The sequence below is a fragment of the Leptopilina boulardi genome, unplaced genomic scaffold (assembly GCF_019393585.1).
Source record: "Leptopilina boulardi isolate dan_hultmark-lab unplaced genomic scaffold, ZJU_Lbou_2.1 LbouV2_282, whole genome shotgun sequence".
NCBI classification, from domain to species: Eukaryota; Metazoa; Arthropoda; class Insecta; order Hymenoptera; family Figitidae; genus Leptopilina; species Leptopilina boulardi.
In genome coordinates, this window is record NW_026137843.1 from 121,032 (window position 1) to 132,773 (window position 11,742).

The 11,742-nt window shown below is 33.9% G+C and overlaps 1 pseudogene; it reads right to left on the minus strand.

Moving 5' to 3' along the window:
* Positions 1–776: 776 nt before the first annotated feature.
* LOC127282155 (small subunit ribosomal RNA) lies at positions 777–2,861 on the minus strand (annotated as a pseudogene).
* Positions 2,862–11,742: the final 8,881 nt, after the last annotated feature.

Below are 11,742 nucleotides of genomic sequence, written 5' to 3' on the forward strand. Positions count from 1 at the left end.
GCTTTAGCAACGAAAGAAATTATTTGGTTGAAAAAGTTATTTGATGAATGTTCGATTGTCATCCCGAAATACACTTTGTTTGTTGACAATATGAGCGCAATAAAACTTGTCAAAAATCCCGAGTTTCACCAACGCAGTAAACACATAGATGTGAAATACCATTTTATACGCGATTCTTTTCAGAAAGGTGAAATAGATGTACAATTTGTAAAGAGCGAAGATCAAATTGCCGATATTTTTACGAAAGCGTTGCCTAAGCCGAGGTTTGTGTATTTAAGAGAACATTTAGGCTTAAGAAGTAAAAGCGATTTTATTGATTATATTGTAAAATCCTCGTAGGATTATCGAGTTTTAGGGAAAGTGTTGAAGATAGTTTGAAAACTCGAAATCTTTTTTTATTGTATATACAGCCCTATCGTTGTAAAACTGTGACTCACTCGAGTCCATATTGCTGACAAATGTTAGAGAAAGTTTTAGGGTAAATTGCAAAAGGTACGTCATCAGGTAAGAAGGGCTGTACATTAACGCAGGTCAAGATTGAACCGTCAGTCTGTGTTCGGCACCGTTTAAGTAAACTCCTGTTTACACACTTGTAACTAAATCTTTAAGTGTTTTGAAATAAATTTTGCTCCTACATTTTACACTTCCGTTTCAATTTTATTTATTAAACCTCAACAGAAAACAACAAAACAAAATATTTTGTGTTTTCAATTTTTTTTTATTTTATTGTAAAACAGACGATGCTTCGAGGAGTATACATTTTAACTGTAATACGTTAATGATCCTTCCGCAGGTTCACCTACGGAAACCTTGTTACGACTTTTACTTCGTCTAAATGATCAAGTTTGGTCATCTTCCCGGCAACATTGGCAATGCCGAAACACTGCCGCGCACCAGTCCGAAGACCTCACTAAATCATTCAATCGGTAGTAGCGACGGGCGGTGTGTACAAAGGGCAGGGACGTAATCAACGCGAGCTTATGACTCGCGCTTACTGGGAATTCCTCGTTCATGGGGAATAATTGCAAGCCCCAATCCCTAGCACGAAGGAGGTTCAGCGGGTTACCCGGGCCTTTCGGCCAGGGAAGACACGCTGATTCCTTCAGTGTAGCGCGCGTGCGGACCAGAACATCTAAGGGCATCACAGACCTGTTATTGCTCAATCTCGTGCGGCTAGAAGCCGCCTGTCCCTCTAAGAAGATTTATTTGTACGTTGGTAGTAAAAACCCACCGACCGAAGCCGGGGGCCTTCAAGATACCATAAGGTACGCCTATTTAGCAGGCTAGAGTCTCGTTCGTTATCGGAATTAACCAGACAAATCGCTCCACCAACTAAGAACGGCCATGCACCACCACCCACCGAATCAAGAAAGAGCTCTCAATCTGTCAATCCTTCCGGTGTCCGGGCCTGGTGAGGTTTCCCGTGTTGAGTCAAATTAAGCCGCAGGCTCCACTCCTGGTGGTGCCCTTCCGTCAATTCCTTTAAGTTTCAGCTTTGCAACCATACTTCCCCCGGAACCCAAAAGCTTTGGTTTCCCGGAAGCTGCCCGCCGAGTCATCGGAGGAACTTCGGCGGATCGCTAGCTGGCATCGTTTATGGTTAGAACTAGGGCGGTATCTGATCGCCTTCGAACCTCTAACTTTCGTTCTTGATTAATGAAAACATTTTTGGCAAATGCTTTCGCTTCTGTCCGTCTTGCGACGATCCAAGAATTTCACCTCTAACGTCGCAATACGAATGCCCCCATCTGTCCCTATTAATCATTACCTCGGGTTTCTTAAAACCAACAAAATAGAACCGAGGTCCTATTCCATTATTCCATGCACAGAAAAAAAAATGCCTCTATATGCTACGCTCAACATAGCATATTTTCCCCACTGTACCTCGCTTTAGCATACCAGTGGAATTAGGACTTATACAATAAGTTTTCATGAGCATTTCAATTTATCTTTATCTTTACATATGTTATAGGCTATAGAATAATTCCATGCACAGAATATTCAGGCAAATGATAGCCTGCTTTAAGCACTCTAATTTGTTCAAAGTAAACGTACCGGCCCACCTCGACACTCAATGAAGAGCACCGCGATGGGATATTAGTTGGAGCGCTCCCGAAGGAGCTAAGCCCACCGGTAGGACGTCTCACGAGCATGTCAGTTAAACACCGCGAGCGGCGAACCGACAGCGTGCGACACAGATTCAACTACGAGCTTTTTAACCGCAACAACTTTAATATACGCTATTGGAGCTGGAATTACCGCGGCTGCTGGCACCAGACTTGCCCTCCAATTGATCCTCGTTAAAGGATTTAAAGTGTACTCATTCCGATTACGGGGCCTCGGATGAGTCCCGTATCGTTATTTTTCGTCACTACCTCCCCGTGCCGGGAGTGGGTAATTTGCGCGCCTGCTGCCTTCCTTGGATGTGGTAGCCGTTTCTCAGGATCCCTCTCCGGAATCGAACCCTGATTCCCCGTTACCCGTTACAACCATGGTAGGCGCAGAACCTACCATCGACAGTTGATAAGGCAGACATTTGAAAGATGCGTCGCCGGCGCGAAGACCGTGCGATCAGCACAAAGTTATTCAGAGTCACCAAAGTAAACGGTGGACGAGCAAAGCCCGCCACCGATTGGTTTTGATCTAATAAAAGCGTTCCTTCCATCTCTGGTCGGAACTCTGGTTTGCATGTATTAGCTCTAGAATTACCACAGTTATCCAAGTAAATGTGGGTACGATCTAAGGAACCATAACTGATTTAATGAGCCATTCGCGGTTTCACCTTAATTTGTCATGCACTTAGACATGCATGGCTTAATCTTTGAGACAAGCATATGACTACTGGCAGGATCAACCAGGGAGCTTTGAATATATATCTTTAAAAGTATATAAAATTTATATACTCTCTTAGACACTCAAGCTTTTAAATTTATTATTTTTGTCACATGAGCGAGAGAGTATATAATGAGGAGGGTCTTTTAACACCGTAGATACAATTTAGTCTAGTGGTGAGACGCACACACATCAATATAAAACTGCTCTCCTTATAAATTTTTTGTTTTTATTTTATAAGGGCATTTCGTTCAATATATTTTCAGATTGTATCGCCCTCATAACTGACACAAATCCGACAAGGTACTTTCAAAATCGTACTCTCATACACTACCGTCCGAAATTGTGCGAACTCTGCTTTTTCAACAACTATAAAACTGTTCAAATCTTCAAAAATATTAAAACTAAAATTTTTTCCTCTTTATTTTATTAAAGCTAATAAAATTCTGAAAGAAATGACACCTTGACAAAGAGAATATGTTAATTTTTCAATTAGATATCTAAGAAAAACCCAATTTTCAATGTTTTTACTATTTTTTTTATTTCTCTGGCAAAAATTAATATTTTTAAACGTTCTTAGGCTCATGGAAATCGTATTTTGTTATGCAATTCAAATTATATAAAACAATTCATGTACACATTCTTCGCTAGCGTATGCAAACCGTGAAAGTTGGCTCATAAAATGTCAAAAAATTGTGATTAATATTTATATGACAAAAAATGATCAGTAAAATGTATAAATCTTAAATTTACCTACATAAATCAGAGAAGTTTAGAATGATATATTTACTTTATTTTTAAACATTATATTTTATTGTAGAATTAAATTTAAATTTTTTGACATTTTATGAGCCAACTTTCACGGTTTGCATACGCTAGCGAAGAATGTGTACATGAATTGTTTTATATAATTTGAATTGCATAACAAAATACGATTTCCATGAGCCTAAGAACGTTTAAAAATATTAATTTTTGCCAGAGAAATAAAAAAAAATAGTAAAAACATTGGAAATTGGGTTTTTCTTAGATATCTAATTGAAAAATTAACATATTCTCTTTGTCAAGGTGTCATTTCTTTCAGAATTTTATTAGCTTTAATAAAATAAAGAGGAAAAAATTTTAGTTTTAATATTTCTGAAGATTTGAACAGTTTTATAGTTGTTGAAAAAGCAGAGTTCTCACAATTTCGGACGGTAGTGTATAATTATGATAAACATATATATATATAAGGTTATATATACCCAACGATAGACTTTGAAAAAGTCGTCTTGTTAATGTCATTAGACATTATTTTTATTATTATTATTATTATTATTATTATTATTATTAATATTATTAGTTTATTATTTTTATTTTTTTTTTACCATCGCTCGGAAGCGAGTGAGTCGATGCTCTGTTGTTAAAGTAATATAAAAATATTAAAATGAAAAAATATATACTCAGACGCGCATTGCTTATTTATAAGTTCATTATAGAGCATTTGATGAGTATTGCTTTTCTATATATTATTTTAGAGTTGGCATATATCATTTAATACTAAAAATAATAAGTTTTAAAGTATTTGATGCGCATTGCTTTCCTATAATATATATTGCAGAGTTGGCATTTAACATTTAGCACAATAAATAATTTTTAAAGTATTTAATGCGTATTGCATTTACATATTATACTGAAGAGTTGGTAATTATTTTATTAGTAGATGATATAATAATAAAGTATTTGATACGTATTGCTTTTACATAAAATATTACAAAGTTGGCATATACCATTTAATACTAATAATAATAAGTTTTTAAGTATTTTATGCGCATTGCTTTTCTATACTATATATTGCAGAGTTGGCATTTAACATTTATTACAAATAATAAGTTATAAAGTATTTAATGCGTATTGCATTTAGATATTATACTGAAGAGTTGGTAATTATCATTTAATACAATAAATAAGTTTCAAAGTATTTTATGCGTATTGCTTTTACATAAAATATTACAGAGATGGCATATATCATTTAATACTAAGAATAATAATAATTTTTAAAGTCTCTGATGCGTAATGCTTTTAAAAACTATATATTAGAGTTGGCATTTTTTTTATTATTAAATTAAAGAGTTGGCATTTATCCTATTAGTAGATGATATAATTTTAAAGTGTTTGGTGCGTATTGCTTTTAGATACTATATTGCAGATTTGGTAATTATTTTATTAGTAGATTATATAATATTAAAATTTTTTGGTGCGTATTGTTTTTAAAAACCATATTTCAGAGTTGGCATATATCATTTCGTACAAATAATTTAGTTTTTAATGTGTCTAATGCGCATTGGTTTTCTTTATTATATTGAAAAGTTGGCATTTATCAAATAAGTAGATGATATAATATTAAAGTGTTTGGTGCGCATTGGTTTTAGATATTTACATGTTTTTATATTTTAATGTTGGCATATATAATTAAGGGAAATAATTTTTAAATTTTGTTTCAAGTTATTGGTGCGCATTGTATTCGTGTATTTATGTTTATATATTTTAGAGTTGGCAATTACTTTTTTAATTGGGCATGTTAAATTATTTAGTGTGAAATTCTTTTAAGGGTCATACTTAAAAGCATACTCCTATTTACACGATAGTTCTTTTTGTTAAGAAATAGCTCGAGGTGCCCCCCACCCACTTACGACCAAATGAAGATTCATGTAAATTTTAGCAAGGTTTTAAACGTACTTTCCAAAAAAAATATTGAAAGTTATTTTCGAAAAAAATACTATTAGGTTTTTGAGATTTAAGACTAAAAATTCATTTTTGAACCTATGTGTATCGATCGATTTTTTTCAAAATTTTTTTACAAAAACTGCTCTAAATTTGACGAATTTTGAGCCTGGTCCGATAATGGGAATACGATAGGAACTATTTTTTCGAATTTTCAAATTTCACGTCTTTAATTATTCATGTTAAAAAGTATTTAAAATTATTCTAAGAACTATTTTACTATGTATATAATTAATAATGTGTAATTATTTGACACCTAGAGATTAATTATTTTAGATTGATTAAAGGAAAAAGATATAAACAAAAAAAGTATTAAACATGCTCAATAAAGTTTTTTCATCGAGCAGAATATTTGGAGACTATTCTTTACTCTATGATTCTGTAGTTTAAATGGGTTGCAGCAGAAATTAAATGCTCCTAAATTTGACATGGCATAAGAACGTAGAATTGTTTTTTTACATGACACGCTATAAAGCCTGGTCCGATAATGGGAATACGATAGGAACTATTTTTTTCGAATTTTCAAATTTCACGTCTTTAATTATTCATGTTAAAAAGTATTTAAAATTATTCTAAGAACTATTTTACTATGTATATAATTAATAATGTGTAATTATTTGACACCTAGAGATTAATTATTTTAGATTGATTAAAGGAAAAAGATATAAACAAAAAAAGTATTAAACATGCTCAATAAAGTTTTTTCATCGAGCAGAATATTTGGAGACTATTCTTTACTCTATGATTCTGTAGTTTAAATGGGTTGCAGCAGAAATTAAATGCTCCTAAATTTGACATGGCATAAGAACGTAGAATTGTTTTTTTAAATGACACGCTATAAAGACAAATAAAATATGTTTTTAGGTTAAATTTGATAGCGATATTTGCGCACTTGTTCTCATGGTGAATATTAATCAGGAGTAACAGTGCGCAAGTCGCGTTTTCGTATTCTTCTGCGCACACTATTACTCCGCCATTTTGAAAATAATTTCTGTTTTAAAACAGGAATCTATCGTTTTTTTCAGGTTTTGATCTTCCTAGTCTGCAAATTTATTTTTTAATTCTTAATTTGTGATTAAGGGGTTAAACCACTCTAGAATTTTCAAAAAATCAAACAATTTTTTTTTGCTTTAAAAGGCGCCTAAGGGTGTATAGAATAAGAAACAATATCAATTATAAGTCGAAACACTTTTTAATTTAGGAGGTCAATTATACGGCGCAGGCATTGCAGATTGAAGGTATATCCAAAAAGTCATAATTAAAACTTTAAACTCGTTTTTCTCAAAACTACATTTTTTGTGCTGGCCGGAAACATGACTTTTACAAATCCCAACCGATTTACTTAAAAATTAAACTGTAGCTTCTCAATAACATTATCTAGAGAAAGACGTACGGATTTTTTTTATGTTGCACATTTTTTTTGTTATAAACAATTTAGTGTCAATTTTTTAAGTAAAAAACTCGGTTTTTCCTTAAAATGTTCGCCATTTTTGCAAAAATCAATTGAAAAAAAATCCCCTACGTCTTTCTCTAGCTTTTAAGATGTAAAAATAGAAAGAAATTTGTTTTTTGTTCTAGGATGAAAATTGGAGCTAAAACCTTTCCGGCCGCGACGTGATTCCTCTCAGAAAGGGTTCCTATCACGTACCTGTAAATTTGATATTTAAAAAAAAAATAATTAATGAAGTATATTTTTTTTCTCTTTAAAGTGTACCTAATAAAGATATGTAAACATATTTTTCAGTACATTTAAACTTTTCTTGAAAAAAATTTCTAAAGTTAGGCCTTTTTTTGACGCTCTAGAGTGGTTTAACCCCTTAAAGATTTCATTCATATTTATTAATTATCGACTTATCCGGTATTATTTTGAAAATCATTCATTTTAAATTGCTTAATAACTTCTACAAATACAACAAAATTTTAGATAAAAAAAATCGTGAAAGCTAGTCTTCATGAGTACTAAAAGGAAAAAAATTTTCAAAAAGATCTGAGGTGCAAAAGCCAAATTGTCTCCGATTTGGCATGGAATACCTCATATATTATATATATTATATAATATATAATATTATTATTTTTTTCTATCTTATTATATGGGGTGTCGTCTAGCTGACAAGACGAATCCCCAAGCCAAGGGCTGAGTCTTAACAGATCGCAGTGTGGTAACTGCTCTACCGAGTTCAACACCCCTCCAGGTACCTAAGTCGTATACAAACGATTCCGAGTCTCGACATAGAATTTGGTATACCCATAATCGACCGCTAGAAGCCAGGCCGTTATACGGTGAGATCCTGTCAACGATCCGCGACTCCATACGGCAAACAGGGCCCGTGCGATGACCGGACAAAGACCGATCACCTAGTAGTGTTACATTGTTTTGAGCCTTTCAACTCACGAGACTCCTAGAAATATCGTTGCCTCCTTTGACTAGAAAGGATACGGCCTTAGAGGCGTTCAGGCATAATCCCACGGATGGTAAGCTTCGCACCACCGGCCGCTCGACCGAGTGCGTGAAACAAATGTCCGAACCTGCGGTTCCTCTCGTACTGAGCAGGATTACTATCGCAACGACGAGTCATCAGTAGGGTAAAACTAACCTGTCTCACGACGGTCTAAACCCAGCTCGCGTTCCCTGTTGGCGGGTGAACAATCCGACGCTTGGCGAATTTGACGATAGTTGTTTTGTCTATTGTTTTTGCACCTTTCAGGGCATATAATTTCGCAGACAAAATACTCGTATAAATACGATTCCCATCGAATGTATCGTAAAACCGACAACCATTTTCCACCGGAGCGTGGCGGTAGTTTTCTGCAAAAAAGAGGTAATGGTGGAGATGACGGAACTTTAAAAAGAAAACTCTTGTTCCAAAATTGGTTCACCAATTAGGGAACAAGAATTTTCTTTTCAAGTCCCGTCTTCTCCATTGGTGTAGGTACGCATACAACAATGGAGAAGACCAAACTTAGAGAAAGAAAACAATTGCTACCTAATTGGTGAACCAATTAAGGAACCAAAAACTGAACTTTGGAAAAAAAATATTTGTTACCTTATTGGTTGAGCAATTGGAGAACAAATGTTTTCTTTTTCTTTAAGTGCTTACCCAACATGTGATTCACCCGTTCCTCGTAAAGAAGAGCAACATTCTTAAATTTGATAAAAAAAATCTCTTTATAGAGTAATTCATCTTCGTGTTCCAAAAGCAGTTTTTCTAATTTATGTTTGTCGTCTCTGTTCATCTCCTCGATTAGATAATTTGAACAGTGGCAGCAATGAATTTAAAATAAATCGATATTCGCAGTTAAGGAACAACTCTTCGGAAAAGTAGCGTAAGCGATCAGTTAAATCAATATCACTTGGAGCCGAGTACTCAGTGAAAAGTTGTGTTTTTACATTTCCGTAGAAATGTTCCACGGGAAGAGGAAAGAGGTCTGCCAGAGCTAGTTTCTTATCCACGACCAACGCATCAGAACTACCAGAAAGAGGAAGTACTTTCTTATCAACAAATAAAGGAATAGTTTTTTTTGGAAGTTCCTTAGGAAAAACCAACGGAACAGGCTCACCAGAAACTTCTTTCTTTGGTCTCTCTACAGGCCTTTGGTTAAATTTTGGTTTTAACAAAGTCAACAATGACTGTAAAACCATAATCTGATACGGATTCAGATTTTTCAATTGTGTGGAAAAATTCGTAAATCCCAACACGTATGCACAATCAGTTTCTTCAAAAATATTATAATTGTAGACTGCAGCTAACAAGATTGCATTTGCATTGACTAGAGCCTTCTTTCCGTTCTTGTTGTAAAGCTATAATATATAATTAAAAAATTGGTTGACCATTTAGGTAAAAGATGATTTCTTTTCTTAAGTCTCGTCTATTCCACCGTTGTATGTGAATGGTAAATTGCTCACTAATTGGTTATACAATTTAGCAATCCACCATTCACACACATCGGTGGAGTAGACGAAACTTAAAAAAAATACATTTGCCATCTAACTGGTTGAGCAGATAGGTGGCACATACTGTGATAAGAAAACATTTGTGTTCCAATTGGTTTTCCAATTAGGGAACGATATAATTTAAAGTAAAAAAAAATTGCTTACCGTCGCGAGCGTTGCCTTCGCATTTAGTTTCGATCTTAAAAAGTTTCTTAATTCCAAGGGAACATTGATTGGCGGTGTTCTCCTTTCCATATTCAGAAACTACGAAAGGTGGAGAAATGATTGCTTTTTTAAACATTTTGAAGCGTGAAAAAAAACCGAACGCGGCACTTATTTGTTGAAAAAACTCAGTGACACTAACATCATAATAAAGAAGACGAAGAACTAAAGCAGTTTTCGTGAAAGAAGGCATAGGCAGATAAGGCCAACGCACTATAGATTCGCTAAAGTCGTTCGCGAACGAGGTGCATCGACAGTAGGTATAAGGTTGGTTCCACAATCAGATGTTTCAAGCCAATTTTCTGGACGAAATGATGCGTGTGCATAATTTTTCTATTGTTGCGAATCGTTTAGTCTTAAAAATCGTCCAAGTAAGGCAGCACCAACTATATCGAAACTAAAATTTTTGAAAATTATTTACAGTATTTATAAATAATAAAAAAAATAAATTGTCAGAGAAAGTCGCCGCTAGTGGCACACAACTTTTTTGACAATTTTCTGTTAAATGCACCACAGTTCCTATCTAATTGGTCAATGACCAAATAGGGAACAATTCATTTAAAAAATTCGCTCAACACACTCGTCGATGGCAAATGACGTGCTGAACTCAAATATCATATGTACAAGTCACCTACTTAATTCATTGCTTTTATATTTAAAAAAAACTGTTTGACCAATTAGGTGAAAACGAATTTTCAAATCAACTAATGAGCTCAACTAATCAACATCTTGAAACGTCAGGGGCTCTAATTTTTTTTCAACCCCCCAACGCATTACAAAAGAACAAAAATCATTTTATTTAGAATTGAAACTTTTTAATAAAACCTACGAGATTGTAGCGTATTGTTTTCTAAACTTTATACCTACTAAACTGCCACAAACTCGTAGGTTTTATTAAAAATTTTCAATTCTGAATAAAATGATATTTTTTCTTTTGTAATACGTTGGGGGGTTGAAAAAAAATTGAAGCCCCTGACGTTTCAAGATGTTGATTAGTTGAGCTAATTAGTTTATTTGAAAATTAGGTCCTACCTTATTGGTCAAACACTATTTTTTAAATATACATATAAGCAATGAAGTAAGTAAGTGACTTGTACATGTGATATTTGAGTTCAACACGTGATTTGCCATCGACAAGTGTGTTGTGAGAATTTTTTTTAATGAATTGTACCCTATTTGAATATTGACCAATTAGGTGGCACATTATCTATTTCTTACCCAAATTGTCAGAGAAAGTCGCCGCTTGTGGCACACAACTTTTTTGACAATTCTCTGTTAAATGCACCACAGTTCCTATCTATTGGTCAATGACCAAATAGGGAACAATTGGGGCTCTAATATTTTTTTTCAACCCCCCAACGCATAAAAAAGAAAAAGAATCATTTTATTCAGAATTGAATTTTTTTTATAAAACCTACAAGTCTGTGGCAGTGCAGCAGGTACAAAGTATAATCTAATTGGCCTATGATAAAATAGAAAACAATTTATTAAAATTAGAGAATAAGTTTTTCAAAACTGTTTTATTAGTTATTTAAGAAAATTTCAAAACTAAATCGAACGTAAGTTCGAATTTTTATAGTACATAATTTGTTACATATTTCAACCGTATAATTCTCAAAATTATTATCAACGTTCACATAAAAATTTTTTTCTTATTGGTTAACCAGTTCGGGAGCATGTGTTTCCTTCTCTAGGTTTCGCTTGGAGTGGGAAACACATGCTCCCTAAGTGGTTAACCAATTAGGGAGAACCTGTTTTTTCTCGCTATAATTTTTTTTAACAATTTATAATTTTGTTATAACATAATACGTCACACATTTCTTTCAATCCTATATAATCAACGTTCGTATATAAATTTTTTCTTAATTGGTTAACCAGTTAGGGAGCATGTGTTTCCTTTTCCAGGTTTCACTTGAAGAGGGATACACATGCTCCCTAACTGGTTAACCAATTAGGGAGAACCTGTTTCTCCGTTCATTAAGACACACAACCGCGTC